Source organism: Choloepus didactylus, chromosome X (assembly GCF_015220235.1).
Source record: "Choloepus didactylus isolate mChoDid1 chromosome X, mChoDid1.pri, whole genome shotgun sequence".
In the NCBI taxonomy this organism is placed as follows: Eukaryota; Metazoa; Chordata; class Mammalia; order Pilosa; family Megalonychidae; genus Choloepus; species Choloepus didactylus.
This window is the reverse complement of record NC_051334.1, coordinates 7,142,703-7,160,218: the sequence shown is the minus strand read 5'-3', so window position 1 is coordinate 7,160,218 and position 17,516 is coordinate 7,142,703. Positions and strand designations below refer to the sequence as shown.

The window sequence follows — 17,516 nt, the reverse complement described above, 5'->3', positions numbered from 1 at the left end:
CAGATAATAATAACGACGACATTAACAACAACTTTGTCCAGGGCTCAGGGTGGGCCAGGTGCCATTCCAAGCACTTTTCACGTATTCCGGCATTTAGGGCTCCTGACACTGTCACCCTCAGGCCCATGTTACAGATGAGCAAACTGAGGCAGAGGGAGAGGTTAAGTCACTCAGACGGGGGCAAGGGGGGCAGGGTGAGGATTCCGGCCCAGTCAGGCCCCGGGAGGGCCCCACTGGCTGCCTTTCTCCTAAACTGTGCACAGAGGCACCGCCCAGGTGGGCGAAGGCTCTCAGGCCCCTGAAGGCCAGCCTGGTGGGAAAGGCCGCTCCATTTCCTTCCCTCTCCTGCGCCCCGCAGACTGGCCTTCTGCTGACCATTTTCTGACAGGCTTTCCTCCACAGCAAACCTACTTCCTGCTTTCGTGAGGCACACCCCCTCACGGATTAAAACGAATTTAAATGGACGCTCATGACTACCACCTTTGTAAAGGTTAAACGAAGGGAGGCATCAAATTCGGCCTCGCTCGCTGTTCTCCCTGTGGTCCCCGGACTGGCCAGGTCTTCGCTGGAGGGCAAGGCTGCAGAGGGGACACGGCCCGGGCAGGGCTTAGCTGTGCTCCCACGGCGTCACCAAGGTCAGGGCTGACATTTCAGTCACTTCCTACGTTTTGGGGGAAAAGGGGAACTCTGGGAGGGCATGATAAAGTGAAGAGGGAAGACAGCTCGTCTGTAATCTTTGCAGCCGGGCCTCCAATCTACCAACGCCAAAATGCTTTTAACTCACCCACAGTTGGAGAGGGAAAAACAAATTTCACATTTAGCCGAATAAAAACAGAAGGTGAACTAAGAACCAGGAGGCAGGTAAACAGTCAGCCAGAGGAAGGCCTGGTGACAACTGCTGGTGTCGGCCACGAGAATGAGTCAGCAGGCCCCACCTGCTGGGGCCAGGAGCCACCTTCCCAGGGGTGGAGAAATGAAGCGTCCTTGTGCCAGGCCCACTTCGGCCAAACCCCAAACCCCAAACCCCAAACCCCAACCAGCTGCTGGGGACAGGGAAGCGGCTGCCCTCCTCAGAGGGACATGCCCAGCATGCAGCCTTCTCTTCCTGCCCTCGCTTTTGTCATAGGGTCACCCCTGGCGTGGGTCAGAGACTTCAGGAGGGGACGACGTCACCTCCCACAGGGAAGGCCCGGGTCTCAAACTTGAATCCACTGCAAATAGCAGCTGGGGTGGTCCCTTCTCTTGACATCAAGCAAGCGCTTTCCTGAACACTCTAACGGCAGGCTAGACTGTGCTATGGAGGAGAGTCCACAGTGAGGGGGGAAGAAGGGCAGGGTGGGGAGTGCTCGGGGTACAGTGACGTGGGAAGGCTGCTCGGAGGAGGTGGCGTGCAGTGTGCGTGGCAGGCCAGCAGGTGGGGCGTGGGGCTTAGCATTCTAGGCTCAGAAAACAGCGAAGCTGAAGCCCCGGTGACAGGAACAAGTGCGGTGGGTCCGAGGGCAGCAAGAGAGCTGGGAAGCTTGCCCATTCGGTTCCACGGTGTCCTATCACCCAGACCAGTGGTTGTCCACAGCGGCGGCTCTGTCCCCCAGGGGACATCTCACAGTATCTAGAGACATTTTGGGTTGTCACAACTGAGGGTAGGGAGGGTGCTCCTCACATCCAGAGGGTAGAAGCCAGGGGTGCTGCTCAACATCATACAATGCACGGGGTGGCCCCAGAGCAAAGAAGCGCCCAGACCCAAAGGTCCTTATGCAGACGCTCTAGCCCAACGAATAGCTGCCGAATGAAGAAGTAAATGAAGGAGTAATGGATGACCAAATACTGAGACTCCTGTCTTTTGGAAATGTCTTTGCCATTCCTTTGATATTGAAGATCTTTTCTTGAACCACTTACATCTCACTTATTTGTTCATTCAGCACCTACTGTGTGCTGTTGTTTCCAGGGATAGATGAGACAAACACGGCTCCCACCTTCCCAGAGCATAGAGCAGGGCATTGGGAGCCCCGGGCTGTCAGCCAGCTCAGTCACTATCGCTCACGTGACCGGGGCCAAGTCACTCAGCTCCCCTGGCCATCTCTACCTCACTGGTAAAATGGAGGGGTTCCTTTGTTTTTCCAGTTGCTTCCAAGATCTAAATCATATTCAATTACGTAATCCCAGAGGATCTTTTCCTCTTTGGAGTTTTTATATGTGTATAATACCATTATTAGGTATCCCCAAAGACAGACGAACTCAAAAGTGCTACTTACTAGAAAACACAATGAACCACCGCGGCAACACGGATTAACCTCAAAATCATGCTGAGTGAAAAGCCAGATATAAAAGTATATGGACGCTCCTCCTCCTTAGCTTCCTCCTCAGCCCCGGGCCGGAGCGGAATGACGGCGGCGGCCGGTTCGGGCGGCGACTCGCGCTTCTTCGGGCGGCGGCGCTTGGCCATGTCGTGTCGGGGAAGGTAATGAGCCGCAGAGCCCCGGGGTCTCGGCTGAGCAGCGGCGGCGGCGGCGGCGGCACCAAGTACCCGCGGAGCTGGAATGACTGGCAACCCAGTTACTCCTCCAGGAAAGTAGGTAGAAAGCCAGGAACTGCGTGGACTGGACACCACAGAGCAATCTGACTTTGGGCATACTTCATACAACACTCATGAAAATGTGGAACTGCTGAGATCAGCGAAATCTGTAAGTTTCTGTGGCCAGGGGACCCGCACCCCTCCCTGCCAGGCTCAGTCCCGTGGGAGGAGGGGCTGTCAGCTCCGGGAAGGAGAAGGGAGAACTGCAGTGGCAGCCCTTATCGGAAACTCATTCTACTGATCCAAACTCCAACCATAGATAGACTGAGACCAGACACCAGAGAATCTGAGAGCAGCCAGCCCAGCAGAGAGGAGACAGGCATAGAAAAAAAACAGCACGAAAAACTCCAAAATAAAAGCGGAGGATTTTTGGAGTTCTGGTGAACATAGAAAGGGGAAGGGCAGAGCTCAGGCCCTCAGGCTCATATGCAAATCCCGAAGAAAAGCTGATCTCTCTGCCCTGTGGACCTTTCCTTAATGGCCCTAATTGCTTTGTCTGTTAGCATTTCAATAACCCATTAGATCTGTGAGGAGGGCCCTTTTTTTTTTTTAATCCTTTTTTCTTTTTCTAAAACAATTACTCTAAGAAGCCCAATACAGAAAGCTTCAAAGACTTGCAATTTGGGCAGGTCAAGACAAGAGCAGAACTAAGAGAGCTCTGAGACAAAAGGCAATAATCCAGTGGCTGAGAAATTTCACTAAACACCACAACTTCCCAAGAAAAGGGGGGTGTCCGCTCACAGCCATCATCCTGGTGGACAGGAAACACTCCTGCCCATCGCCAGCCACATAGCCCAGAGCTGCCCCAGACAACCCAGTGTGACGGAAGTGCTTCAAATAACAGGCACACACCACAAAACTGGGCGTGGACATTAGCCTTCCCTGCAACCTCAGCTGATTGTCCCAGAGCTGGGAAGGTGGAGCAGTGTGAATTAACAAAGCCCCATTCAGCCATCATTTCAGCAGACTGGGAGCCTCCCTACACAGCCCAGCAGCCCAGAACTGCCCTGGGGGGACGGGACTCACCTGTGACATAACACAGTCATCCCTCAACAGAGGACCAGGGGGTGCACGGCCTGGAAGAGGGACCCACTTGCAAGTCTCAGGAGCCATACACCAATACCAAGGACTTGTGGGTCAGTGGCAGAGACAAACTGTGGCAGGACTGAACTGAAGGATTAGACTATTGCAGGAGCTTTAAAACTCCAGGATCACCAGGGAGATTTGACTGTTAGAGCCACCCCCCCTCCCTGACTGCCCAGAAACACGCCCCATATACAGGGCGGGCAACACCAACTACACACGCAAGCTTGGTACACCAATTGGACCCCACAAGACTCACTCCCCCACTCACCACAAAGGCAAAGCAGGGGAGAACTGGCTTGTGGAGAACAGGTGGCTCGTGGACGCCACCTGCTGGTTAGTTAGAGAAAGTGTACTCCACGAAGCTGTAGATCTGATAAATTAGAGATAAGGACTTCAATTGGTCTACACATCCTAAAAGAACCCTATCAAGTTCAGCAAATGCCAAGAGGCCAAAAACAACAGAAAATTATAAAGCATATGAAAAAACCAGACGATATGGATAACCCAAGCCCAAGCACCCAAATCAAAAGATCAGAGGAGACACAGCACCTAGAGCAGCTACTCAAAGAACTAAAGATGAACAATGAGACCATAGTACAGAATACAAAGGATATCAAGAAGACCCTAGAAGAGCATAAAGAAGACATTGCAAGACTAAATAAAAAAATAGATGATCTTATGGAAATTAAAGAAACTGTTGACCAAATTAAAAAGATTCTGGACACTCATAGTACAAGACTAGAGGAAGTTGAACAACGAATCAGTGACCTCGAAGATGACAGAATGGAAAATGAAAGCATAAAAGAAAGAATGGGGAAAAAATTGAAAAAATCGAAACGGACCTCAGGGATATGATAGATAATATAAAACGTCCTAATATAAGACTCATTGGTGTTCCAGAAGGGGAAGAAAAGGGTAAAGGTCTAGGAAGAGTATTCAAAGAAATTGTTGGGGAAAACTTCCCAAATCTTCTAAACAACATAAATACACAAATCATAAATGATCAGCGAACCCCAAATAGAATAAATCCAAATAAACCCACTCTGAGACATATTCTGATCACACTGTCAAACACGGAAGAGAAGGAGCAAGTTCTGAAAGCAGCAAGAGAAAAGCAATTCACCACATACAAAGGAAACAGCATAAGACTAAGTAGTGACTACTCAGCAGCCACCATGGAGGCGAGAAGGCAGTGGCACGATATATTTAAAATTCTGAGTGAGAAACATTTCCAACCAAGAATACTTTATCCAGCAAAGCTCTCCTTCAAATTTGAGGGAGAGCTTAAATTTTTCACAGACAAACAAATGCTGAGAGAATTTGCTAACAAGAGACCTGCCCTACTGGAGATACTAAAGGGAGCCCTACAGACAGAGAAACAAAGAAAGGACAGAGAGACTTGGAGAAAGGTTCAGTACTAAAGAGATTCGGTATGGGTACAATAAAGGATATTAATCGAGAGAGGGGAAAAATATATATGACAAACATAAACCGAAGGATAAGATGGCTGATTCAAGAAATGCCTTCACGGTTATAACGTTGAATGTAAATGGATTAAACTCCCCAATTAAAAGATATAGATTTGCAGAATGGATCAAAAAAAATGAACCATCAATATGTTGCATACAAGAGACTCATCTTAGACACAGGGACACAAAGAAATTGAAAGTGAAAGGATGGAAAAAAATATTTCATGCAAGCTACAGCCAAAAGAAAGCAGGTGTAGCAATATTAATCTCAGATAAAATAGACTTTAAATGCAGGGATGTTTTGAGAGACAAAGAAGGCCACTACATACTAATAAAAGGGGCAATTCAACAAGAAGAAATAACAATCGTAAATGTCTATGCACCCAATCAAGGTGCCACAAAATACATGAGAGAAACACTGGCAAAACTAAAGGAAGCAATTGATGTTTCCACAATAATTGTGGGAGACTTCAACACATCACTCTCTCCTATAGATAGATCAACCAGACAGAGGACCAATAAGGAAATTGAAAACCTAAACAATCTGATAAATGAATTAGATTTAACAGACATATACAGAACATTACATCCCAAATCACCAGGATACACATACTTTTCTAGTGCTCACGGAACTTTCTCCAGAATAGATCATACGCTGGGACATAAAACAAGCCTCAGTAAATTTAAAAAGATTGAAATTATTCAAAGCACATTCTCTGACCACAATGGAATACAATTAGAAGTCAATAACCATCAGAGACTTCAAAAATTCACTAATACCTGGAGGTTAAATAACACACTCCTAAACAATCAGTGGGTTAAAGAAGAAATAGCAAGAGAAATTGCTAAATATATAGAGACAAATGAAAATGAGAACACAACATACCAAAACCTATGGGATGCAGCAAAAGCAGTGCTGAGGGGGAAATTTATAGCACTAAACGCATATATTAAAAAGGAAGAAAGAGCCAAAACCAAAGAACTAATGGATCAACTGAAGAAGCTAGAAAATGAACAGCAAACCAATCCTACACCAAGTAGAAGAGAAGAAATAACAAGGATTAAAGCAGAAATAAATGACATAGAGAACAAAAAAACAATAGAGAGGATAAATATCACCAAAAGTTGGTTCTTTGAGAAGATCAACAAGATTGACAAGCCCCTAGCTAGACTGACAAAATCAAAAAGAGAGAAGACCCATATAAACAAAATAATGAATGAAAAAGGTGACATAACTGCAGATCCTGAAGAAATTAAAAAAATTATAAGAGGATACTATGAACAACTGTATGGCAACAAACTGGATAATGTAGAGGAAATGGACAATTTCCTGGAAACATATGAACAACCTAGACTGACCAGAGAAGAAATAGAAGACCTCAACCAACCCATCACAAGCAAAGAGATCCAATCAGTCATCAAAAATCTTCCCACAAATAAATGCCCAGGGCCAGATGGCTTCACAGGGGAATTCTACCAAACTTTCCAGAAAGAACTGACACCAATCTTACTCAAACTCTTTCAAAACATTGAAGAAAATGGAACACTACCTAACTCATTTTATGAAGCTAACATCAATCTAATACCAAAACCAGGCAAAGATGCTACAAAAAAGGAAAACTACCGGCCAATCTCCCTAATGAATATAGATGCAAAAATCCTCAACAAAATACTTGCAAATCGAACCCAAAGACACATTAAAAAAATCATACACTATGACCAAGTGGGGTTCATTCCAGGCATGCAAGGATGGTTCAACATAAGAAAATCAATCAATGTATTACAACACATTAAAAATTCAAAAGGGAAAAATCAAATGATCATCTCAATAGATGCTGAAAAAGCATTTGACAAAATCCAACATCCCTTTTTGATAAAAACACTTCAAAAGGTAGGAATTGAAGGAAACTTCCTCAATATGATAAAGAGCATATATGAAAAACCCACAGCCAGCATAGTACTCAATGGTGAGAGACTGAAAGCCTTCCCTCTAAGATCAGGAACAAGACAAGGATGCCCGCTGTCACCACTGTTATTCAACATCGTGCTGGAAGTGCTAGCCAGGGCAATCCGGCAAGACAAAGAAGAAAAAAAAAAAAAAAAAAAAAGTATATGGACTATCGGATTCCAACTGTACCAAGTTCGAGAGCGGGCCAAAGTAACCTGGTGGCACAGGGTTTGCTAAAGGGGGCAAGACAGGACTCCCCAGGGGCACAGAAAATGCCTTCTGTTTCAATCTGTCAAAACCAACTGACATTAGATCCATGCATTTTGCTCTATATAAGTTATCTCTAGAAAGGAAAAAAGAGGAAAGTAATATATACAATTACACAGGTAGGTGGAACACACAGACCTTTTCTGAAAGAACATCCCTTTGGGGAGGGGTATTAAAGGGTTGCAAATGGCACGGAGACTTCATTTTCTTGGTATACCCTTGATATGGCCCAAAATTTTCAGTGTGTTTGTGTATTACTATTTCAATGAGAAGCAAGTACCGATATGTTGACCCATAAAGGAATCTTATCACTGCCCTCAAGAAGAAGGCATCTCCAGCCACCCACTGAGAAGGTAATTAAACAAAGACCCCCTCTGCAGCCAACACGCCAGAGTGGTGTTTGCTTGGGGGGCGGGGCTGCCCCACACTCAGCCCCCCCTGGTGGGAGTAGGGAGCCAGATGAGCCATGTCCGCTGGACTCCCTCTATCTGCCAGGAGGGAGAGGGGGTGAGCAAGGAGGGGCCCAGGCCCTGCGAGCCGGGCACCTGGAGAGAGGGCTAAAAGTGCACCCCCTGGGGCCTCACCCCCAGAGCCACTAAATCCAAGCCCCTGGGGGCAGGGTCCAGGAATCCATATCTCTTTTCTACATTTTCTAAAAAAAAAAAAAAAAAAAAACTATTATGAACATTTTCAAATACACAGAACCGTATCAAGAAGAGGCCGATGAATATCACCCATCAGATTCAACAACTGCTTTTACTGTGCCATATTTGCCTCACCTCTCTCTCTCTCCCCATTTAATGAACCATTCAAAAGTAAATGATTGATATCATGACGTGTCATCTCTAAATACTTCAGCACGCATCTCCAAAACATAAGATTCTTCGACACAAACACATGTATTGGTTATCTATTGCTGCGTAACAAATTAACCCAAAACATAGCAGTTGGCATAACAAACATGTATTCTCTCACTGTTCCTGTGTCAGGACCCCAGGAGTGGCTGAGCTGGAGGCCTGGGGCTCCAGTTCTCTCATAAACTGCCCTCAACTGGGGCCAAAGGCTCTGCTCCCAAGCCCCCCCACGTGGTTGATCCAGGTTTCTGCCCCAGTGCCTCGCCGCACCAGGCAGACGCTAAAGAGGGCTGCTCGTGACCCGGTAGCTTTCTCACCCAGCACGCATGATCCAAGAGACAGAAAATACAACTGAGGCAAGGCAGAGCCATAGTCTTAGGCAGAGCCATAGTCTTTTTCATAATCTATTCTCGGCATTGGCAGCCCCTCTCCTCCGCCGTGTTGTATTGATTTGAAGGGATCCAGAGCACACTCAAGGGGAGAGGATTAGGCAAGGCTGTGAGTGCCAGCGGGTGGGGAGCCCCGGGAGTCACCTTCCGGGCTGCCTACCACACCATAAAGCTATTCCATCCAATATAGTTCACAACCAGTTCCTTGAAGCATCTAATGGCCAGTCACATGAAAATGTCCCCAGTGGTCTCCAAAATGCCTTGTACGGATGTTTGCTTGGGTCAGGATGCAGCCATGAAAACGGCCCTTGGGAGTGGGTGAAGCTGGCTGGCTTGGCTCTGAGCTGCTATACATCTCCTCTTTCTCCCTGAAGCCAATGCTCCCCCAGGAGAGCTCCCCAAACCTCCCTCAGGAGACCCAGGCATAAAGTCAGGGCCCTGGGAGGGCCGGAGAGGGAGAGCAGGGGGCAAAGGGGATGGATGGAGGAGGACATGGCAGTTGCAGCCCCAGGGGGACAAGGAAACATTTTCTGGCCATTCTCACTCCCCTCGCTCACTCCTCCTTGCAAGACCACTGCTTTCCCTGCCTCATGTTTCCAGAGTCTTCCAGCTTGCCAACCCTCTCACATTCATCTGATGTTCCCCAAAAGCCAAGGAAACAGGACCAGCAAGGCCAGCAGGCTCCATTTTACAGATTTGGCAACCACTGCAAGAGGTGAAGTGTTACTGCCAAAATCGTCCTAGGAAGGTCAAGTCCAGGCCTTTAGGTTGCAAGCCCTGGGTGGCCTGGGTGAGCAGCTCTGCCTCGAGTGAGCGCCCGGGTTTGGGGCTGTATGGGCAGCTAGTGTTGGCCTCTTCTTAGCTCCTTCAGACATCACCACCATCTTACCCTCACCACAGTCAGCGCCCATTACCGAGCGCTGGCTCATTTAATCCTCAAGGGACCTCCGAGCGGTGGGCAGTATTCCCATCTTCACGCGTCAGGACGGGGCCACTCACCCACTCAGGCGGATCCCAGTTACAAAGCCAATCCACAACAGGGCCAGTGACATCCTCCAGCCCCACTGGGCACCGAAGCCCCAGCAGGTTCCCTCACGCCTCGGATCTGCTGCTTTTTGTCTCTTTCCCTAACACGTTCCTTCCTGCCAAGCTAGCTGCCCAGCTACAACTGTCATACAAACAGGCCTCCCCGTGTGACAAAAGCTATTTCTGGAAACCACAGCCTCCAAAAGCCTTCACGTTGTACGATCCAATACATGTGATGCTATGAAAGGGAACTGGATTTCTGACCAAGGGCTCAGCATCAAACAGATCATAGGAAAATGAATTCTCGAACGTTGGAGTCCAAAGAATATTTAGAGAACCTCTAAATCACTGCTTCTCAACTGGGGGCGATTCTGCTCCCCAGGAGACATTTAGCAAGGCCTGCAGACATTTTGGATCCGACACAACCGGGGGAGGACACCCAGTGGCTGTAGCCCAGGGATGCTACCGAACGTCCTGCAAGGCCCGGGTCAGGCCCCACAGCAGGGAACTGTCAAGCCCCAGTTGTCAACCCTGCCGGCCCGAGAACCCCTGATCTAAATCACTCTGTCACTTTGAGGATGAGAAAATGGAGGCCCAGAGATTCAAAGGGATTTGCCCAAGGTTACAAAATTGTAAAATCAGAAGTGAAATCCAGGGCCCTCTATTATGTCGTCTCTGCAAAAACGCAATAAATAAATTACTGAGTTACCACAGCAACACGTCAGGGTGTATCGAACTCTTCAAAAGAAATGCCTTCTTCAATGATCAATGAAAATGGCATTGCTTTACAGGTACCCCAAAGGTTGCTGGTGGGTCAAATTATTTAATGGTGTGGCACGGCAGCTTCCAAAGCAGTCACGTTTGTCACAAAATAATGCCACATTCTCCTTCTAAGGATGCCCACACATCTCCTGGCGGCGGTTTCCTTTTGAACCAGAGGAAAGAATGTAAACATAGGCCGGAACTCTCTAAGGCGTCCATTAAAATCCCACCCCGCCATGCTAGGACCGAAAAGTCACCTGACCCCCTCCATCTGCCGCTGAGTCACCAAGCCCCTTCTTTCAGCGAGCTAATAATTCGGCAAGGGGATTTAAAAGAAAACTGGAAATTCTTGTGTGTTTTGCTCTTTGTCTCCACCCCACCCCCTCTAAAATCATTTTGTTCTTAGAGATGTAGCTGATTCACTCTCTTTCACTTGAATGTTATCTTTCGAGGCTGCATTTGGATACTCTTATTTTTTAATCTACTTAAAACACCTGAAAGAAAAAAAAAATCTTCATTTCCGACATATCTCCTTTAAATGCTGGAACCTTGCAAAATAAGGCAAAACGGTTTAGATTGCACTTCTAGCTCTTAAATGGCTAACCAAGAAGTTTCCACTCCCCAGCACGCTTTTTGCTTTGAAATTTGGCTAACGACCGTTGACAAACCCCTGTTAGGAGAATTCGTAAATGTGTCATTATTCAAGCAGCACAATGACATTTGGAAAACAGTTGCCGGTTATCTATCAAAAGCCCCTGTCTCGCCTGATACTGCGTGGCTTGTCATCCTTTCCAGATAGTTCCTCCCGAGCCAGGGGCTCCGTCTTCCTGCCTCGCCCCTGCCCACTTCCTCGGGACGGGCACGGCCAGACCCGAGCGGCGCGGGGGGCCTGCGGCCGGCGCCCTCCCGCCCGGTGCCCGCGGGCGGCAGGAGGCGGCGGGGGGCATCCGGGGCGCCCCCTTCGGGTCCCCGCGGCGCGGCCCGGCTGCAGGCCCGCGGGCCGAGGCGCACCTGCGATGGCGCCGCGCGCCGCTTACCTGCAGAGCCGCATGGCGCAGCCGACCGCCCACCTGGCCGGCATCCCCGAGCATCCTTTCTTCGGCGCGACGGGGCGAGCGCACTGACGTCACCGGGAGGCGGGCCCGACGCCGCCGCGTGACGCCCTCGGGCCAGGCGGGGGAGGGAAGGGAAGGACCCCCAAGGGCACCTGGAGTTGCTCCCGCCTCCCGGCGGGGCGATGGCCCCGATGGGTGCAGCTCGCCTTGCCTTCCTATAGGGAGTAAGGGAAATAGCACACAGAAGAAGTCTAAATTCCCCCAGGTTCCCAAGCATGTAATAGGATTTCCCAAGAACCAGCGATAAGGGGATTAGTAATTAAGAGAACCATCAGTTAGTGTTTTATTTTTAAAGCAGTATTTTATCAAATGCAATGTAGAAACAAATGTATTTTGGTGCAAGTCAAAATGACACTTCAAATGGAGAGTGCATGGTCAAACTTGGCGTAAATGTTCAGTGTTTCAAATCGCATGTCGAATAGTATATGGAATATTTTCATTTGAAGCATATTCATGATGGAACATTATACTAATCGCACTGATTATTGCTTTTCATCATTTTCAATAAGTAAATTTTACCATTAATCTGAATTTGCCAAAAGATAAATATGGTGGCGCCATGTTTTTAGACTACTTACTTGGAAAACTCAATAATTTAAAAGAAAGCACTATTGCATGAGAGTGGTTGTCTTGGTGTCTGTTTATTTTTTTAAATCTTCTGGCAAGGAATTTAATCCAACACCTAAAAGTTAATGTACAGTAAGTGATTATTTCACGCCTTCTCATTTTTACTGCGTTCTGAAGAAGTGGGGCATCTTACAAATACAGAAAATACATACAATGTCAACATTTCTCATTCGCAATTGAAACAGCCTTGCCTGGAAAGCCTTAGAAAATTCCAACTGTGATCATCTCTGAAATTTGAAATCACTTATTTCAAACTTCAGCAGTGAACATAGAACATTTTCTTTTGCCAAACCACATAAATGTTTTTGACATGTTAAAGGGCAAAAGCAGAAACCGTTTGTATTGCATTCCAGGTTCATATAGATCAGTTCCCTTTCAGCTTAAATCACAATGTTAACATTCCCTTCGCTCACACCCCAGAAAGGGATGTGAAATGGATTGTTTTGCAAGCAGGCAGAGGTCAAGTTTACTTCCTATTTATTCCAGCAGCTTTCATGCCCTTCTGTATTTAACTCTGGCCCTTTTACACCATTCCCTCCAGATTAACCAAATGCCTGTTGAGAAGGTCAATCTCTAATTTGGGGATAACCCTGAGCCTCGCGTCGGACGGCGATCTCTTATTTGCAGCGCCGGATTTTAAAGCCCAACGCAGCGGCGGCGGGGTTTTCTAGGTCACGCCTCTCAGGTTTGTTCTGGGCGATCAGTCACTTACTTTTCGCCTCCCGAGTCCCGAGATAAAACGCTAAAACGCTCCCGAGGCGCCTTGCGGCTTTGGGCGGAGGGTCTGGTGGAGACGCAAACCCAGAGGCCAAGTGGCTTCCAGCTCCCGGCGCTGGGCGGTCACGTGCTGGGCCCGGCCACTCCGCCGCCGTCCGGCCGCCGCGGTCACCTCTGGGCTCCCGAGCCCCGCAGGGAGGGAAGCTGGCGTCCCCGCCGCAGGTCGCGCGACGCCCCGCCCGCGGGGGCCCGGCGCCTGCTCCGCTGCTGGGCCAGGGGCGCCCGCGGCAGTGGCGGCGGGGGCGACAGCAGGTGCCCGCCGGCGGCCAGCAGGGGACCGCAGGACAGAACTCGCAGCCCGGTCGGGGGCGGGCCGGGCTGCTGCAGTGACTAATATGCAGACGTCTTCCTCAACTAGGGCGGACTTTTTTTTTTTTTTTTTTTTTTGCAATTGGTCGGTTTCATCTTCTCCTTTCCAGGTGATTGCTCAATTGTGAAAGGCGGCGCAGCAAACAGGCAATTCGGAAAAGACCTAAGCCGAGCCATCCGCTTTCACCAGGGTGAGCTCCCTCTTCTAACCCCGTCCCCCCCGCGAGCCCTGCCTATCACATCGTCAATTTGGCAAAGCTAAAAATAAGAAGAACATTTAAAAGTGAACAGATGCCATCACCATGTGATGGGAAAACCAAGGAGCCCAAGGAATGCCAGCCAGCCAGCCAGAATGCTGCGAAGCCTAGGAGGAAGCAAGCCTTGTAGCCTCTAAAACCAGTCTTCAGTTTCCCCAAGGCCAAAGAGAGAGAGAGAGATAAAAAGTTACAGAGGGATTTGGATAACCAAGGAAACCATGCCTAGACAACAGAAAATTACAACCTACACTAAGAAAAACAAAGTTATGGCCCAGTCAAAGGAACAAACGTACACTTCAACTGAGATACAGGAATTTAAACAACTAATGCTAAATCAATTCAAAAAGTTTAGAGAAGATATTGCAAAAGAGATAGAGGCTGTAAAGGAAGCACTGGACATGTATACAGCAGAAATCAAAAGTTCAAAAAACCTACTAGTAGAATCTATGGAAATGAAAGGCACAACACAAGAGATGAAAGACACAATGGAAACATACAACAGCAGATCTCAAGAGGCAGAAGAAAACACTCAGGAACTGGAGAACAAAACACCTGAAAGCCTACATGCAAAGGAGCAGATGGAGAAAAGAATGAAAAAATATGAGCAACATCTCCGGAAACTCAAGGATGAAACAAAGTACAATAATGTACGTATCATTGGTGTCCCAGAAGGAGAAGAGAAGGGAAAGGGGGCAGAAGCAATAATAGAGGAAATAATTAATGAAAATTTCCCATCTCTTATGAAAGACATAAAATTACAGATCCAAGAAGCACAGCGTACTCCAAACAGAAGAGATATGAATAGGCCTACGCCAAGACACTTAATAATCAGATTATCAAATGTCAAAGACAAAGAGAGAATCCTGAAAGCAGCAAGAGGAAAGCAATCCATTACATACAAAGGAAGCTTAATAAGACTATGTGCGGATCTCTCAGCAGAAACCATGGAGGCAAGAAGGAAGTGGTGTGATATATTTAAGATACTGAAAGAGAAAAACCACCAGCCAAGAATCCTGTATCCAGCAAAGCTGTCCTTCAAATATGAGGGAGAGCTCAAAATATTTTCTGACAAACAGACAATGAGAGACTTTGTGAACAAGACACCTGCCCTACAGGAAATACTAAAGGGAGCACTACAGGGTGGTAGAAGACAGGAGTGTGTGGTTTGGAACACAATTTTGGGAGATGGTAGCACAACAATGTAAGTACACTGAACAAAGGTAACTATGAATACGGTTGAGAGAGGAAGATGGGGAGCATGTGAGACACCACAAGAAAGGAGGAAAGATAAAGACTGGGACTGTGTAACTTGGTGAAATCTAGAGTATTCAACAATTGTGATAAAATGTACAAATACGTTCTTTTATGAGGGAGAACAAGCAAATGTCAACCTTGCAAGGTGTTAAAAATGGGGAGGCATTGGGGGAGGGATGCAATCAGCATAAACTAGAGACTGTAACTAATAGAATCATTGTATTATGCTTCCTTTAATGTAACAAAGGTGATATACCAAGGTAAATGCAGATAAGAGGGGGGGATAGGGGAGGCATGTTAGACACTTGACATTGGTGGTATTGTCTGATTCTTTATTCTACTTTGATTTAAGGTTATTTTTCCTTTTGCTGCTTCCTAGCTGTCATTTTTTTGTTTCCTCTTTCTTTTGCCTCTCTACCTTCTTTGACTCTCCCTCCTGCCTTGTGGAAGAAATGTAGATGCTCTTGCTTAGTATGAGCAGAATGTTCAATTAGGATGAACTTAAATGTTTGGAAATGAACAGGGGTGTTGGTAGCAAGATGTGAGAATAACTAACAGCGCCGAATGGTGTGTGAATTAGGTGGAAAGGCGAAGCTCAGAGTCATATATGTCACCAGAAGGAAAGTTGGAGGTCAAACGATAGGGATGTATAAAACTGAATCCTATGGTGGGCAATGTCCATGATAACTGTACAAATACTAGAAATCACTTCCATGAACCAGAACAAATGTATGACAATACAATTAGAAGTTAATAATAGAGGGGCATATAGGGAAGAACTGTATACCTATTACAAACTATATACTACAGTTAGTAGTATTTCAACATTTTTTCATAAACAGTAACAAACATACTATATCAATACTAGGAGTCAACAATTGAGGGGGGTTGGTTAGGGATAGGGGAGGTTTAGAGTTTCCTTTTCTTTTTTTTTCTTTTTTCATCTTTCACTTTATTTCTTGTCTGAAGTAATGAAAAGTTTCTAAAAATTGAACAAAAATTAAGTGTGATGGATGCACAGCTGTATGAGGGTACCCAGGGGCAAGTGATTGTACACTTTGGATCTTTGGATAATTGTATGGTATCTGAACAATCTCAATAAAAATGAAAAAAAAAAAAAAAAAGTGAACAGATGCCACCCCTGAGAACATCAAGTGAAACCCTCTTTCTGGTGGGCCATTTAGCAGTTCCACCCAAATGCATCAGGTATGCGTAGCTAATAGTTTGACTAGTTAATAGTTTGACCAGTTACTGCTGGCCCACGGGCTTGTTGATGACATTTGCTCCCCGGACTATATGTCTAGGAATTTGCTCTATGTCTAGGAATTTGTTCTAGGGGGGAAATATATAAGGGTGTGCCAGGAATCTAACTAAGGAAGGTTTGCTGCAATGTCATTTATGATATAAAAGCACTGGAAGCAAATTCAATTTCAAAAACAGAGGCTGTGTGAAATTATAAGACAGCTATACAAGAGAAGAATCAAAACTGACTTGAGAGCAGATACTCAATGACTTGGAAAGACATTCCCAGTGTAATAAGCCGAAAAAGCAAGTTCCAAAGCATTCTGCCTAAGTGATCCCTATCTTTTGTATGTAGGTATATTTGTGTCTACATATATACCTCTCTAAATGAGCACAGAAAATAATTTTGAAATGAATACATGGAATTTCCAATTGTAGCATTTCACCGTTGGTGGGATTAAGGATGAGTTAAGTTTTCCTCTTTTTAGTTTAGCTATATTTTCTCATTCTATACTGCTTTTGTAACAAGAAAATATGATCATGGCTTACAATTTTGGGCTATTTTTTTTAGTGCAGATTTCACTATTTGAAGATTTCAGATCTTAGACTTGGTAGGCATCCTACCCCAAAGCCCCGAGAGAATTCTTATAGCCATTGGAGATTATTCTGCTCCTAATAATCTAATAACCTTGCTTCACACAAGATGTTGAATAAGTGAATAGTAACTGGTATTCATGTTTAATCGTCTGGATGTCCAGTCTCAATATCTCTTTCATTTAAACCCACTTCTTATTCTGCCCTGAGTGGAGATAGAACGTTAGTCATTACCATTCTTCATGAAAAGATCCTTCAAATAGTTCTATCCTAATCTCTGCATTGCCTAGAGGCTGTCTGCATTCCTTGGTTGGTGGTCCCCTTCCTCCATCTTCAAAGCCAGCACTGCGGGAGTCTTTCTCACATCACATCCCTCTGGCACACACTCTCTCTTCTGCCTCCCTCTTCTACCTACAAGGACCCCTGTGATTATGTTGGGCCCAGCCAGGTAATCCAGGAGAATCTCGCCATCACAGACTCAATGACTGGCAGCCTTAATTTCACGTGCACCCTGAATGCCCCTTTGTCATGTAACATAACCTACTCATCGGTTCTGTGGATTAGGACATCTTTGGGGGCCATTGCCCCACCTGCCACAGCAGGGAGCCCCCAAGCTGCTTAGATTCAGGGCTCTGGGGCCCATGGGCAGGCGCAGGGTCCAGCGGGGAGGTGAGGCTGCTCTCCTGCTCCATCCAAGGCTGGCTCTCCCTGCCCTGGCAGGTCATCTTCTTCGGCCAAGTTCACAGGTCATGTGGGCAAAGCATTAGGAAGGAATAAACAGCTAAATTGACATCTGGAGATGACCAGCAGGGATGAAATCCCTCCAAGAAGAATCAACAACTTATAAAATATCATAATGAAATTAGAGATGGAGTAGTAACCTGTGCAATACTACACAAAGAATAGGTAAATGAGATTTCAAGGTGGGGAGGTGGAACCTGAAATAATTTGTTGACATGTCAGTCGAT

At 46.5% G+C, this 17,516-nt stretch overlaps 1 protein-coding gene across 5 annotated transcripts in view; it reads right to left on the bottom strand.

The window, feature by feature from the left end:
- Positions 1-13,205, bottom strand: part of CLCN4 (chloride voltage-gated channel 4) — an 88,330-nt gene extending 75,125 nt beyond the window's left edge. For 3 of the 5 annotated variants that reach the window (XM_037822061.1, XM_037822064.1, XM_037822066.1), the window contains exons 1-2: positions 12,828-13,205; positions 11,411-11,643 (exon numbers count right to left, since the gene is read on the bottom strand). The gene's annotated coding sequence lies outside the window, so the exon portion shown is untranslated. Of the gene's footprint in view, positions 1-11,137; positions 11,336-11,410; positions 11,644-12,827 lie in introns of those variants that run through there. The other 2 variants (XM_037822062.1, XM_037822063.1) reach the window with 2 other exon arrangements.
- Positions 13,206-17,516: the final 4,311 nt, after the last annotated feature.